The sequence below is a fragment of the Coenobita brevimanus genome, chromosome 52 (genome assembly GCF_032717465.1).
Source record: "Coenobita brevimanus isolate Jiangsu-jjx chromosome 52, ASM3271746v2, whole genome shotgun sequence".
NCBI classification, from domain to species: domain Eukaryota; kingdom Metazoa; phylum Arthropoda; class Malacostraca; order Decapoda; family Coenobitidae; genus Coenobita; species Coenobita brevimanus.
Window position 1 is genome coordinate 9,593,956 of NC_137005.1, and position 15,471 is coordinate 9,609,426.

The 15,471-nt window shown below is 43.0% G+C and overlaps 1 protein-coding gene across 1 annotated transcript in view; it reads left to right on the plus strand.

Annotated features, from left to right (window-relative positions):
- The window catches only part of LOC145400468 (uncharacterized), an 86,652-nt gene that overhangs the window by 36,776 nt on the left and 34,405 nt on the right, over window positions 1-15,471 (plus strand). The window lies entirely within an intron of this gene.

Sequence of the window (15,471 nt, forward strand, 5' to 3'; positions counted from 1 at the left end):
ATGTGTGAGGAAGAGAGATTTGAAAGTCGGTGAGGAAGAGAGATTTGAAAGTCGTTGAGGCTAGGGAACTGACAGATCGACCTGGCTGGATGAATTTTGTGAGGAGATATGCATGATCAGGGATTTTTGGCACCCCTTTTTAACATGGCAGCGTCTGGATTGACTTCGGATACAATATGTGCAGCTACAGAACGTGGTGAATGTTTTTGGCATATCCGATAGAGCCAGGATTCCGGGGGCTTGAATAATGAGTGAATGAAAGCGTGGCCTATTGGATTTTGGGCTGTCTGGACATTGCTACTCCTCACCCTGCCCTTGGGTGGGAAAGGAGGTCCGGATGATGATGATGATATATCTATCTATCTATCTATCTACCTACCTACCTATCTACAGTATCTATCTATATATCTATATATACATATACAGTAGATCCATCCATCATCCAATCCTACGTTTCCCCATGAGTAGTGTTGGAGCCCGGGGCTAGGCAGTTGGTCCCAACATTTAAGATGAGAGTGACCAGCCTCACTCATCCCTGAGTGGTATTTCGTTAGCAGTAAACCTAAACCACCCCTTAGATATAAACCTTCATCCGGCTCAATTCGATTGGAGTGCAATAATTACCCGCTAAACCACCAGGAGCCAAAATTTGGTTATATGGTTACCACCCAGCATAGTAAATGGTTTCCTGGTGTACAGGAAACCATTGGGTCTGTCACTCAGTGTAGAGTCACCCACAGGCAGAAGGAAGAGGAAAGAATGAAGTGAAGAAAGACAGAAGAGGGAGTGTAAAGTCACCTGTAGGCTGAAGGATGAGGTATATAATATATATATATATATATATATATATATATATATATATATATATATATATATATATGCCATACACATATGGATGAGGAATTAGGAAGGAATTTGAGTGTAAAGTGGAGGGACTGAAAGAAAATGTTCTGGAAAGAGGGGATGAGAGTAAGACAGGGTGGCAGTGAAGTTAGTAGGGGAGTGAAAGATAAAAATGGTAGATTACTAGTAGGGAAAGGAGAAAAAATGAGCAGATGGAGAGAACACTTTAAGGAATTGTTGAACATAGAGAATTTTTTTATTTATTTATTTATTTTTTTTATATGAGAAAGAAGGAGCCAAAGGTCACGAGCCCACAATAACTGTTCCCTCCAGCGAAAAACAGAATACAAGAGAGAGCCAAATTCAAGATCCGATCATTTCGAGATGCCTGGACACACTGCTTTTGAAAGACTGGAGATCGTATGCAGCAGGAAATACAGACAGCGGGAGACAGTTCCAGAGTTGACCTGTTGCATAAATGAAGGACTGGGAGTAATGGTTAACTCTTGCATTAGAGAGTTGGACAGAAAAGGGATGAGAGTTTGCTGCTAGACGGGTGCTACGCACCCTTCTTAGAGGTGGAGGAATGCATGCATAAGTGGCTGGAAGTAATGCGAGTATAAGTGGCTGGGGAATGGCTGGGAGAAGGAGGGAGGTGAGAAGACAGGAAGAAATCAGTAGGATAGAAGTTGTGGAAGCAATGAAGAAAGTCAAACTAGGGAAAGCCCCAGGAATTGATGGAGTGTGTGGTGAAATGCTGAAGCATGGGGGAGAGATAGTAATAGAATGGATGTGGAGTGCAGATTGGCCTGGGAGGAAGGTAGAGTCCCGGAGGATTGGAAGTCAGGTATAATTATTCTCTTCTACAAATGAAAAGGGGAAAAAGAAGTGTGTGGTAATCATAGGGGCATTTTTCTTAGTGTAATAGGAGAAGTGTATGGTAGGATGCTTCTTGACAGAGTTAAAGAAATAGCAGAGGAATTAGTTGGAGAAGAACAGGGAGGCTTTAGGAAGGGAAGAGGTTGTGTAGGTCAGATATTCATTCTTAGATCTTTAACTCTCTCACGCAGCCCATAGGCAACTGAGGCGAGAACTAACCAGCGCGCAGTAAGGCCTCAAGCTCCTGTGATGTCATGCTAACGCCCCAAACATCTGGCTCAATTTTTAGTACCAAAAACGGGTGATTCTTTTTTGGCCATAAGTATTGCGCGCCCTGCCATAGGCGCTTGATACTTCTGACGAGCACTGTATATATCTATCTATATATACTATATATCCAGCCAAGGAGAAGCAAGATGATTTTCCACTTCATATTTATTTATTTCAGGTGACTAGTTTCGGGATGCTTATCCCATCTTCAGACCTCTGTGAGTTGGCAGCTAACACTCACAGAGGTCTGAAGATGGGATAAGCATCCCGAAACTAGTCACCTGAAATAAATAAATATGAAGTGGAAAATCATCTTGCTTCTCCTTGGCTGGATATATAGTATAAGATTCCCCACGGGCACCTCAGTTGTTGATATCTATATATATATATACTGTATGTATAATGTATATATGTTTTATATTTATATATTTATATATACTGTGTAAGCAACGTTGGGTCTGGTTAGTACTTGGATGGGTGACCACCTGGGAACACCAGATGCTGTTGGCATCCCTACGTGTCAAGTGGGGTTGGTGGAGGATTAGTGCCCCTCCCTGTAAAACAATTAACTCTAAGCCATTGGCCACCCCGTCTGGGATACATGGCGTCTGGCAATGAATGAATGAAATATATATATATATATATATATATTTGTGGTGGGTGGTGGCGACCATCATCCACTCACTTGATGTAGTGCTGCCTACATCTTCCTTAGCCTTTACCATTCTTTTTCTGTGCCTGCCCTCCTCTCTTCCTATTTCTCCCATCTTTCCTGTCACTTCTTATTGCTTTTCTTTCCCTTACAGGTGGCTTTACATCAAGTGACAAGCCAAATGGTTTCATGTAATCCAAGAAACTATTTACAACGCTGGGTGGTAACCATATAACCAGACCATGTGTGCTCCCTACATGTCAGCAAGTGGGTTGGTGGAGGATTAGTGCCCCTCCCCGTAAAATAAATAACTCAGAGTCAAATGACCATCCGTTACGGGATTATGACGTCTGGCAATAGATAGATAGATCTTTAGTGGAAAAGTTTCTAGAGAAGAGAAAGAAGTTGTATGCGGCTTTCATGGATTTGGGGAAAGCACATGACAGGGTGGACAGACAAGGATTGTGGAAAGTATTAAGAATATATGGAGTGGATGGGAAGTTGTTGAATGTTGTGAAGAGTATGTATGATGGTGCTAAGGCTGCTGTGCGTGTGACTGGTGAACTGAGTGAATTTTTCTTTTTGAAGGTTGGGTTGAAACAGGGATGTGTCATGTCTCCATGGTTGTCCAATCTGTACATGGATGGGGTAATAAAAGAGATACAAGGTAGGGAATAGATGTTGAAATGGCCCTAGTGAGAGAGCGTAGTGTTTGGAAACTCCCTGTACTGTTGTTTGCAGATGATACTGTGTTGTTAAGTGAAGACGAAGCAGAGCTGCAAGACTTGGTGGATGAGTTTGGGAGAGTGTGTAAGAAACAGAATCTAAAGGTGAATGTAGGGAAGAGTAAAGTGATGGTCTTTGAGAGTGGTGAAGTTAGTGAATGTACAGTGAGGTTGGATGGTGAGGAAATGAAAAATGTGAGTACATTTAAGTTCTTGGGAAGTGTGATGAGTAAGGTTGGAAGTTTGGAGGATGAAGTGCTTGAAAGGGTTCAACAAGGAAGAAAGGTTGCTGGTTCCTTGAAAACAGTGATAAGAAACAGGGAAGTGAGCATGGAAGTGAAAAAGTTGCTGCATGACAGTATTGTGATACCAACTCTGACGAATGGAAGTGAAGCTTGGACTTTGTTAGAAGGACACAAGTCAATAGTGAGAGCTGTGGAAATGAGTTATTTAAGAGGAGCCTATGGAGTCACATGGAGAGACAGGCTGACAAATGAGGATATAAAGGAGCATTGTGGTGTGGATGTGGATGTGTTAGGAAGCGTGAGGAGTAACACACTGCAGTAGTTTGGCCATGTGAAGGGGATGGAGTGTGAGAGACTGACGAACAGAATGTATGTGAGTGAGGTGGAGGGGGGGAGAGGGAGGGGAAGGACGAGGATGAGATGGAGGGATGGAGTGGAGAGGTATTTGAGAGAAGGGGGTGTGAGTCGGGAGCAGGGCAGTGAAATGGCGGGGGACAGGGTGACGTGGAGGCAATTTGTTTATGGCCACCCTGTATGGGATTAAGGTGTCTGGTAATAGATAGATAGATAGATATATTTATATACTGTATACATTTGTGATGTTAAGTTAAATAACAACAAATGTAACAAATCAGTGTTTTGAGGTAAACAGTCATAAAAATTTGTTTCGTTGTAACCCATTACCTAGTAGCCTGATTTCAGTAATCGATGTCTCAAAAATCATAGCTGGTAAAATAGTTTAAGATACATTAGAATAAAATGCAGAATATATGATATACTGTGTCAGGTTTTAATGCTGTTCAGTTATGAACCCCATACCAGTGTACCTGTCACAAAAAAAAAAATAAATAACCACAAAAATGAAGAACAATCACCAACCCATGTACAGTAGTGGTGCATGTATTTTATTGCTGGGGGGGGGGGTTGAGGATTAACAGTAGTCCAGTGTACTGTATATCGTCGGTTTAGTGCTTTCCGGTCATCATTAACTTGCTTCAGAACCTCGTTAGTCAGTTTCCACTGATCCAGTTAGTCACGATGTCGAATACAAAACAAACTCTACGCTCTTCTAAACCATGAATGCTGAGGAATGATGATTGACAAACATCATAAGTCACAGTACCATACTCAACACAAAAATCATGCGTAACTTGCGTGATTTATCGTCCATGTCACGAGGCCGCTTCATAGCAACACTTTTCACATGACTGGTAATGTAACTGTTCCGTCTGTTATAATCGCTTATTGCCTAAAAAGCTGTAAATAGATCACTCACTTTATCATTGCCCAAGTTGTTGAAGCAGCCACACTTACAAGGAGGACTGATATTCCTAGCTGGTGCTTCCTTTTTTGTGCTATAACTCACATATGCTGCCCCAGAATTTCGTTTTTGCTTGGCAGCTGCATGTTTCCAATAAGCTGGATCATGTTTTTGCTTCCGTGCTCAGGGATGTCCTGGTTATCATCATTATGTAAGTCAGTCATGTTGCGATGTAAGTCAGTGTAAATCTGAGGTGAAACTAATGTAATAAACCAAAAGCACGTCTGTGTGGCTTACAGCGTAAACTGTACAGGGAAGGGCAGGAACTGGCCACACCCACCAGCTGATATTCATCATCATGAGATCCACTGCTCATTGGCAACCTGAAGGAGTGCTTGCTGGCATGTTCGTCTTCCTTCCACTACAACTTTCCTCGGTAGAGAGACAGGCCACGTGTGCCAACCCTCAGGGTGTTGGGACGAGAATCTACCTAGTTGTATAGGACTTTCAACCATGTTGTGAAGACGAACATGCCATAAAAACATTTCCACAGGATAGAAAAATGGCAGATGAGTGTGTTGCAACCTAAATCTCAATTTTAGATATTTGGCACATTTGTTGTTATTTGACTAAACGCCTCATATATATATATATATATATATATATATATATATATACACACACACACACACACACACACCACACACACACACACACAGTAATACCTCAATATACGATACCCCTAGATGCGATACCCCGGCTTAACAAAAATTTTTTTTTTTTTTTTTTTTTTTTTTTTTTTTTTACCGATTTTGATGATATCTTAGACTAAAATTGTGTGTTTAGGTTGATTTATAAACTGTTTTTAGACTTAGATCAATATGTTTTAGCCATAGGTTAGGTGAACATTATCATTTTGGGGTACAGTTTATTTGGCTTGATTTTTTCCAGACATACATTTGACGATTTTCAAATTTTATTTGTTGGTTTTAGTGAGTTATTTACAGGTGCTTAGCTTAGGTTAGCTTCCTTGACAGCTGTTAGGTCATTTAGATTGGCTTTAAGCTTGTTTTGGGGCTAATTTGGGTGGGTTTTGGGCTTGGTCTGGGGGGAAACCCAAGGCTGGTAAATGCTTCACATTACTTTACATGTTAAAAATACCCTGATATATGATGCCCCGCCAAACAATGGGGTTTTACGTAACCAATTACATCATTAAACTGGGGTATGCCTGCATATGCATTTATGTATGTATACAGTAAATATACTGTCTGGCCCTTGGCCTTACAGTATATATACTGTGGTGTCTGGCCCTTGGCCTTTGATTGATACTACTGTGAGTGAGGCAATAGGCAGGATGAAGGTGGGGAAGGCAGCAGGTGTGTCTGGGTTGACTGCCGAAATGTTAAAGGCCTCAGGCGATATTGGGGTGAGTTTAGTCACTGACCTGATAAATAGGATTATTTATGAGTGTGTTGTCCCAGATGATTGGCTGAAGAGTGTAATTGTAAATGTGTATAAAGGGAAGGGTGATGCCCTGGAAAGAGGAAATTATAGAGGTATAAAGCTTTTAGATCAGATAATGAAGGTAATGGAGAGAGTTTTAGAAGGTATGATTAGAGAAAGAGTGAATATTGATGAGATGCAGTTTGGGTGTATGCCAGGTAGGGGGACCACTGATGCCATATTCATTGTTCGACAGCTTCAGGAAAAATATATTGGTAGGAGAAGGGATCTTTATTTTTTTTTTGTTGATTTGGAAAAGGCCTTTGACAGAGTCCCTAGAGAGGTGGTGAAGTGGGCAATGAGAAAGCTTGGCTTGAAGGAGTGGCTGGTTAGGGTGGTTATGGCAATGTATGTGGGTGCTCACACCCAGGTAAGAGTGAATGGAGATTTGAGTGATGAGTTTTCCGTGAATGTTGGTGTGCATCAGGGGTCAGTCTTGAGTCCCATGTTGTTTATCATAGTACTTGAAGCCCTTTCACGTGACTTTAGAAACAGACTTCCACGGGAGTTGTATGCTGATGATTTGGTGTTGATTGCAGAGAACGAAAGGGAGGCGGAGGAAAGGTTTAGGAAGTGGAGAGATGGTATGGGGCACAAGGGTTTAAGGGTAAATGCAGATAAAACAAAAGTGATGATATCTGGGTTGGTGGAGGTACTGTCAAAGACGAGGGAGAGTGGCCATGTGCAGTTTGCCACAAGGGTGTGGGAAGTAATTCCATAAGAGATGCAGTGGTATCAGAGGTAGACTGCAAGATAATGCTGATTTTATGTGTACGGCTTGTCGGGATGAGCAGGTGGAGATTGTCAGACGTGAAAGGATTGAACTTGCTGGTGAATCTCTTGAGTGTGTGGAAGTTTTGTTATTTGGGAGACATGTTGTGTGCTGGAGGTGGGGCTGGAGCTAGCTCTGTGGCTAGGGTGAGAAGTGGTTGGAAGAAGTTCAGGGAGCTCTTGCCTCTCCTGACATTGAGAGGACTCTCCCTACGTGCTAAGGGGTCTTTGTATGCAGCATGTATTAGGAGTGTAATGCTGTATGGTAGTGAGACCTGGGCAGTGAAGGAGGAAGATATTCGCCGGCTCAGACGTACAGAAATGACAGTGATTAAGTGGATGTGCAGTGCGTCCCTGCGTCCAAGGTCTGGGGGGGCTGGGTTTACGATGGAAGAATTGAGAGGTAGGATGGGACTGGAGTGTATTGATGTTGTGATGAGGAGGGGTAGATTGAGATGCTTTGGACATGTGGAGAGGATGGGGGATGATAATTGGGTGAGGAAGGTGAGAAGTGTTAATATTGGGGGTGGGGTTATGAGGGGTAGACCGAGAAAGACATGGGACGAGGTCATTAAGTGTGACCTCAGGGTTAAGGGACTGAACAGGGAGGCTGCAGTGGATCGTGCAGCATGGAGAGCCGCCATTAGGTGACCAAGGCCAACACATGCAAGCATGTTGGAGCCTTTAACCCCTAATGCGCGGCCATCAATAGCTGAACCCCCCCCTCCCTGGTGGCGGCGTTCGATCGCGGTCTGAGTACCTGTAGGAAAATATTAGCCAAAAATCAGAGATTAACCCTAGAACATTATACTTGGTATGGCAGATAGTACTTACATTCAGCTTTCTCCTGAGACAGGTGTTGAGCCTTTGTGGACTACCCAAGGACTTGTGGAGACTTGCAAAGTTGGGTAACAAAATCTTCACTTTCACACCTCCAGCAACCCGGTTTCCCCTCTACCACAGCCTCATTCTGTCACAGTAAACTTTATACTACAACGTACAGTAATCACTCCAATATCCGACGCAATAGAGCCATTGGTAGGTCCGGTTATTGGTTTTGTGCGGATATTGGGCCCCAGCTTATGGACTTGTACTTATGGACCCTAACTCAGAGAAACACCTATACAACTCCCTCTGGACATGCATAGCACCTATTTAACACCCAAATCACACCAATAAGGCACATAAATGACTGAAATAAATGCAAAAGGAACATAAAATGAGGGTTTAGAAGTATGTTCATACATTAATAAACATTCTGGTACTCATGGACCCTAACCTAGCCTAACTCTGAAAAACACATTCCTACTGCACATGCATAGCTACTAACACCCTATTCACACCAATAAAGGACATTAAAGAGTGAAATGAGGTAAGTATAGTATGGAAAAAAGTACAGTATGAAACATTCTGGCTACTTACAGGAAGTCCCTGGCCACCTCCATGAATAACCGCCTCCTCTCGGACTCTGACAGTAAGAACGATTTCCTGAAGCACTTGCAGTACAATCTTCCTGAAGTCTTGCAGTGAACTTAGTCAATAACACACAGAAGTCCGTTCTTTTCACAGTGTTCACTTTTGTCCAAATAATGCTCCATTGTAACTTAGTGTTGCACATTAACTTTTCCCATTTTTTTCCCATTTTCAAAAGCCAAAACAAAGAAGTCTATTTACGTTAAATTTATTTTCCATTGAGTCTTTTCTCTCAACTTGAAAACCTTAACACAACACACCGTTTTTTTCACTGCACAACACTCAAAATTCCCTTGTGGTCTAGTGGAGAAGTTCTTGCTGTTCATTCACTGTCAGAGTCCGAGAGTATCACTGGCAGGCGACCAAGGGGTGCATCGCTGGGTCGTGGTGATGGCGTACCCACTGCAGAGGACTCTGAAGAAAGCCGCAAACTCACGTCGAGCGGTGACTCCACCGTGGCTGATGTGCTGGGCTGTGGCTCGGAGCATGAGGGCCTGTCTTGGGTAGGCAACAGAGTGGAGCCAGGGCTTGGCACAGCAGGGGTCACGGGCCTGAAAAAACTGTCAATCGTTGACTGACGCAAGGAACGACGATTCTGACGATTGATGATGCGCTGCCTGAAAGCACGCACTTCCTCCACGAGTCCCAAGGGCCCCATCTCCCTGTCGCAGTCCGGGTGTTCCAGGTAGTCTAGGACGAACTCTAGATGTTCCCGGAGTGCGCTCAGCTTGGGGATGGCTGGAGTAGTGTCCTGCTGAGAGGTGTCCGCATCATCGTCGCCTTCGTCGTCGGAATCTTCAAGTTCGGTACTGACACCAGCAACCGAAGACGCGATCTCGATATCAGACAACGTCTGATACCCAGGATCGCCCTCGTCGTCGTCCAACCACTCATGAACATCGTCCACATCAACATCGTCGCCGTGCGTACGTAGCCGTGCATGGAAGTCATCCACGTCAAACCCTAGAAAATCGTACTCCACATCCGTTCCGAGAAGCAGACGAGACCAACCATTTTCAAGAGTTTTCACAGGGACTTCCTTCCATGCACTAGCCCAGTTGTACAGCGCAGACTTGATGTTGTAGCGGCGAAGGTTTTCCAAAGTCCGCTTGCCTTGTGTGTCCCGTCCTTCCCTGCGCTCATCCTCGTCCTCGAGAACAACCATCACCTCGTCCAGGAACTTCCGACGGTATAGGCGCTTTGTTGCCACGATCACCCCTTGGTCCATGGGTTGAATGAGAGCAGTCATATTAGGTGGCAGAAACATGCACCTAATACAGCCATTCTCAGCAACCAAGTCCTTGTCGCACGGGTGGGCATGTGCATTGTCGAGCAGAAGGAGAGCCTTTACCTGGTCGCGAGGGATTCCCAGTGTCTTCGTCTGGTACTGGATGACCTCCTTGACGAAGTGACGGTGAAACCAGTCTTTGAAAATCACAGCTGTGAACCATGCTTTCAAAGAATGGTACCAGACGACAGGAAGGACATCCATCACCCCACGAAGGCACCGAGGCTGCTTTACACGGCCAACAACAACGGGCTTAAGCCGGTGCATGCCGTTAGCACTGGCACAACACAAAGCAGATATCCGTTCCTTGGAAAGCTTGCGGCCAGGTACACGCTTCTCCGTCTCCTCGGCTAGAGTGTTCGTTGGCAGTGAGCGATAGAATAGGCCAGTTTTGTCAGCATTGTAGACTTGACCAAGAGTTAGGCCCTCCCTGTCGTTCAAGCCTTTCACCTTGTGCCGAAACTTGTCAACTCCATCCTCGTTAGCGTCCAATGCTTCGCCATGTGCTTTACGGTTAGTAAGGCCATGTCGCAACTTGAACGCGAAGAGCCAACCCTCGGATGCCTTGAAGTCTAGGACGTCGTGAAGCCTTGTGAACTTCTCAGCAGTAGCCTTCAGCTCCGTTCCACGTACCATCACACCAGCTGCACGTTGCTGTCGATACCAAATCAACGTGGATCGGTCGATTTCTGCAAACTTGGGGGTAAACATAACCTTCCTCTCCACGTTGCGTTTGCTTCTCGACGAGAAGTCAGCCGTGTACTGCATGAGTTTGTCTCGGGAACGTTTGATATCGAACAAAGTCGACTGGGCCTGGTTGTACTCACGGAGAATGCGGGAAGAAGACCAACCCACATCAACTTTCTCCAATATCTCCCTCTTCTTTTCCAGAGTCAACACCACTCTCTTCCTTTTCTCAGGTGGCGGGGCCATCATCACACACACTAAGAGGAGGCCCGAGAGCAGCAGGAGGCCCTGCAGCAGATAGAGCACCACCACAAAAGCGAGCACGTGGGCAGCCATTGCGAAGAGCGTAGGTCCAATCGCGATGAGAGACAGGCGGGAAGTGGGGAGGATGCAGCGGCACTCTATCGGACGTCGGAGGAATGACGCACCAAAACAATGCTCTCCCGCGGCGTGCGCGGCAAGTTCAAATTACGGACGGCAAAAAATCGATTTTTATTTTTATTTTTTTGGGTTTTCGGACCATTTTGGGAATGTTGGATCCCAGGACGATAAGGTCTGGGTAGTGGGAATGTTTGGTTATTGGGCGTCCAGATATTAGAGTGATTACTGTACAGGTAGTTTGGAATCCGTATTTGTACAATAAGCACTGAAAATAAGGCTAAAATCAACGACATGCAGTAAAATCAACGACATGCAGCGCGGCGGCGGTCTTCCCGTCACTCAACAAACATTTCCATTTTCACAGCTAAAAACACATATACTACATTATTTTCAATCACATTACTTCCCAAAAGATCACTGCAGCGCGCTTTTTATTCTGCCTTACGCCCGTCACTTTATTCTCGTTCCTGTCAGCCGCTCGCACTGACTCGGAAGAGCTAGAACTCGCCATAATGTTACTTTGAAAGCCTGCGGTAAACTGACGCTAAACAGGGGCAAACCATGCAAAAAAAAGCTAGTGTTACAACTGGGGAAACAAGCGTTTCCCATTAGCATAAACTGCTTGTGAGAGGGGAGTGCAGATTTACAGTTCTGAGCAGTCAGAGCGCTGCCATGTATCACAGCCAGGCTGGCCGGGCCATGGTGGGGGGGGAGGGGGGAAAAACGCGATACTTGGCAACAACGGAGGTCAGTAGTACAAAGATAAAGTATGCTAATTGTAGCTAAAGGGTGGTGGTACTGATAGACAATACCAGCTGGAACATCCTTGCCCGCGTTTATTCAAAATTAACTCGAATCACAAACGCAACGCTCCGCTGTTATGTCCTTTTCGGCTAGCGTCACAAACGCGACGCCCCACGTTTTAGGGGTTAAAAACGAAACGAAACAATACTGTATATCTTGTACTGTATGTATATATATGAGTATATACCATATATATAATATATATATATTTATATATATATATATCATATATATATATATATATATATATATATATATATATATATATATATATATATACATATATATATATGTATATATATATATGTGTATATATATATACATATATATATTTATATTTGTATAAATATGCATATATATATATATATATATATATATATATATATAATAATCATCAGCCGTTGAGGTCCATTCCAGGACCGGCCTATAGCAGGGACGATACGTTCAATGTATCTCTACCCAGTGGCTTAGGCTGTCTGGTAGAGACTTTATGTAGGGTGAGAAGTGCTTGTGAGTGTGATTGTAGTGTTGTAGTGGCTTTGGATGTGTGCGTAGTCTGTGAACCAAGTGTAATCGGCCTGCCTTAAGGCGACTGAGTGCAGGCATACTATGGTGGTACTATAAACTGGCAGCTAGGGTGGGGCTCAAACCTCTGCGCAGTGTTGCCACGTTTTCCATACCCATAATGCCCCCCCTCCCCTCTCTCTGTCTGTCTGTCTCTCTCTCTCTCTCCTGGGGGGAGATGTGCATCATCCTAGGGAATTTTGTTTCTCGTGTGGTGACTGTTATAAACTTAGGCTTTCATTTCTTTATTTTGTTTTTATTATATCTAATTATATCGAAAATATTTTTTATTTTACATATGGCATCAGATGGCCTCACTGTTGTGGTGCTATTATTTGTTTTCATTCAATCACTCTCTCCCTCCTTCCTCCATCTCTCCCTTGGCTTGACAATGCACTCAACACTGCCCCTGGCCTGCCTTGCTCCCCCCCCCCTTCTCTCTCTTTCTCTCTCTCTCTCTCTCTCTCTCTCTCTCTCTCTCATCTATGGTATTTTAGGATACATTTTGGTTATTTTCTTTTACATTATATTGTACATATTGTAAATTTGACTTTATTTCCATGCCACCCAGGAGTCTTGGCACCTTTTTTTTTTTTCAAGAGGTGTCCCCAACAGGCCTATTCCTCTATCTCTCACAGAAGAGTTACAATGAATCCTCATCAGAAGATGTGAGAGTGACAGTGAAAGAATCAGGGAAATGGTCAATCACCATCTCTCTTTGCATCATCATCATGCAGTTTTTCTGCGTGCCCACAGCATTATTCCAGTTCTCTGCTGTAATGTTGTTAATTGATTCATGGATGAATCCTTTGTCTCAGGGACACAAAGGAAAGTGACACAAGGAAGCTCTGGCTGGGTCAGACTGGGTCTGTGTGAGTGTTGCTGCTCAAGAGTTTTTTTTTTTTTTTAATACTGAGAATTTGACATTTTTACTTATATTCCTGCACATTGTCTATCTGTCTATTGCCAGACGCCTTAGTCCCATACGGGGTGGCCGCAAACAAACCGCCTCCACATCACCCTGTCCTCTGCTGTTTTACTGCCCTGCTCCCAATTCACACCACCCCTCTCTAATATACCTCTCCACTCCATCCCTCCACCTCATCCTTGGCCTTCTCTTCCCTCTGTCCCCCCTCCACCTCTCTTACATACACTCTCCTCGCCAGTCTGTCACTCCATCCTCTCCACATGGCCAAACCACCTCAATGTGTTTCTCCTAACGCTTCCTATCACATCCACATCCACACCACAACGCTCTTTCACATCCTCATTCGTCAGTCTGTCTCTCCATGTGACTCCACATGCTCCTCTCAAATAACTCATTTCCATTGCACTCATTCTTGACTTGTGTCTCTCCAACAACGTCCAAGCTTCACTTCTATACATTACAGTTGGTATCACAATACTGTCATGGATATATGGCGTCTGGCAATGAATGAATGAATGAATGAATAACTTTTTCACTTCCATGCTCACTTCCCTGTTTCTTATCACTGCCATCAAGGAACACTGTCTTATAGTCATAATTGTGACATTATTACTCACCCCAGAAATACGGTAAAAGCCAGTAAAAGTGACTACATTTTTTTTAGCAACACTGTAAAATATTTATGCCACCAGCGTGTGAGATGCGCACTCTACCACTATACCACAGAGGCTTCATATATATATATATATATATATATATATATATATATATATATATATATATATATATATATATATATGTATGTGTGTGTGTATATGTACATATACAGATACATACACAGGCAAACCCGGGTTTATGATACCCCGCAATAGTGGTGGGGGTACAAATACCACCCTGCCCCTCCAGTCGTAGGCCTACCCCCGGTTTTGCAATGGATTTTTTTTTTTTTTTTTTTTTTTTTTTTTTTTAAATACTTAAATTTTGTGTAACTGTTCTTAGACCTAGATTTGTGTGTTTCAGTCACAAGTGGAGTGAACACTGACATTTGGGGTACGGATTTTTGCCCGTCAGACGAGGTACGAAATGGTGTGGACAACTAGGCAGCTCAACAAAGAATATTCCATGTTTGACCATTGAACACCTAACATATCATAGAATACATAATAACAATTTTAAATAAATGCGCATGCATGCAGGGGGTGTGCAAAATGTTGAGTTGCAGTATTTACAGATTAAATTTCTGCCCACTTAGAGAATGAATGAGTTAAGATACCCACTTGGCATAATTTACAGTCTGAACAAACTATGTATTAAGAACCTAACTTGCACTAAATGTAGCAGAAATTAAATAATATAGGACCACTGAAATGGCGGGTTGCCATGACATGCTATCAATGCTATTTTTAATTTCTGTCTATGATAAACATAAACAATTCACTCTATGTTTTATATATATATATATATATATATATATGTATGCATGTTCCATTTGTATTATTTACATTATGGTATATGACATTACTATGATTCACAGTTTCACACAACAGTGTAGATATTTAACAAGAAAAACATAATTTTTAAACAGCGCAGGGAATGTGTTTGTCGAATTGGTGGTGCCATCTACTTTAATACTAGCTTTGAAAGCACCCCAGTGTGACTGTGCCACTTTATGTTTGTCACTTTTGAGTATGGAAAAAATAACTTTCATGGTTCCATATTGTACTGTAGAAGAGGAGGACAGGTTTTAAGTGAGTTTAGTGCAGTGATTGAAAATCTGCTGAGTTCTAGTGCATGGGATGGATGTATAATAAGGGATGAATTGATGTTATTCTTGTGAATGTTTAATATGCCAGTGTGGGGTGCCAGGGGAAGCTTTTTAGTGGGAGTGGGATGAACAAGGTGTGATTGATTAAATGGTTGTTGAGAGAAGAATGCTTTGGTATGTTGTTAACATGCATGAAATGAAAGGATGTTGTGGAAGTTTTTTTTCTTTGGCCATATAATTGTAATGTGTAAGGAGAAGTTTACAAGGGTCCTCACTGTGAAAGGAAAAGAGTGGACATGTTGAGAAACAGAGAAGCAACAGATGAATTAAAGAAAAAAAAAAATAGTGAGTGAGTGCCAGTGAATCATAATCAAAGAACTTTAGAAAGTTTGTGGAATGTATAAACGAATGTTTGGTGGACAGTGGTAA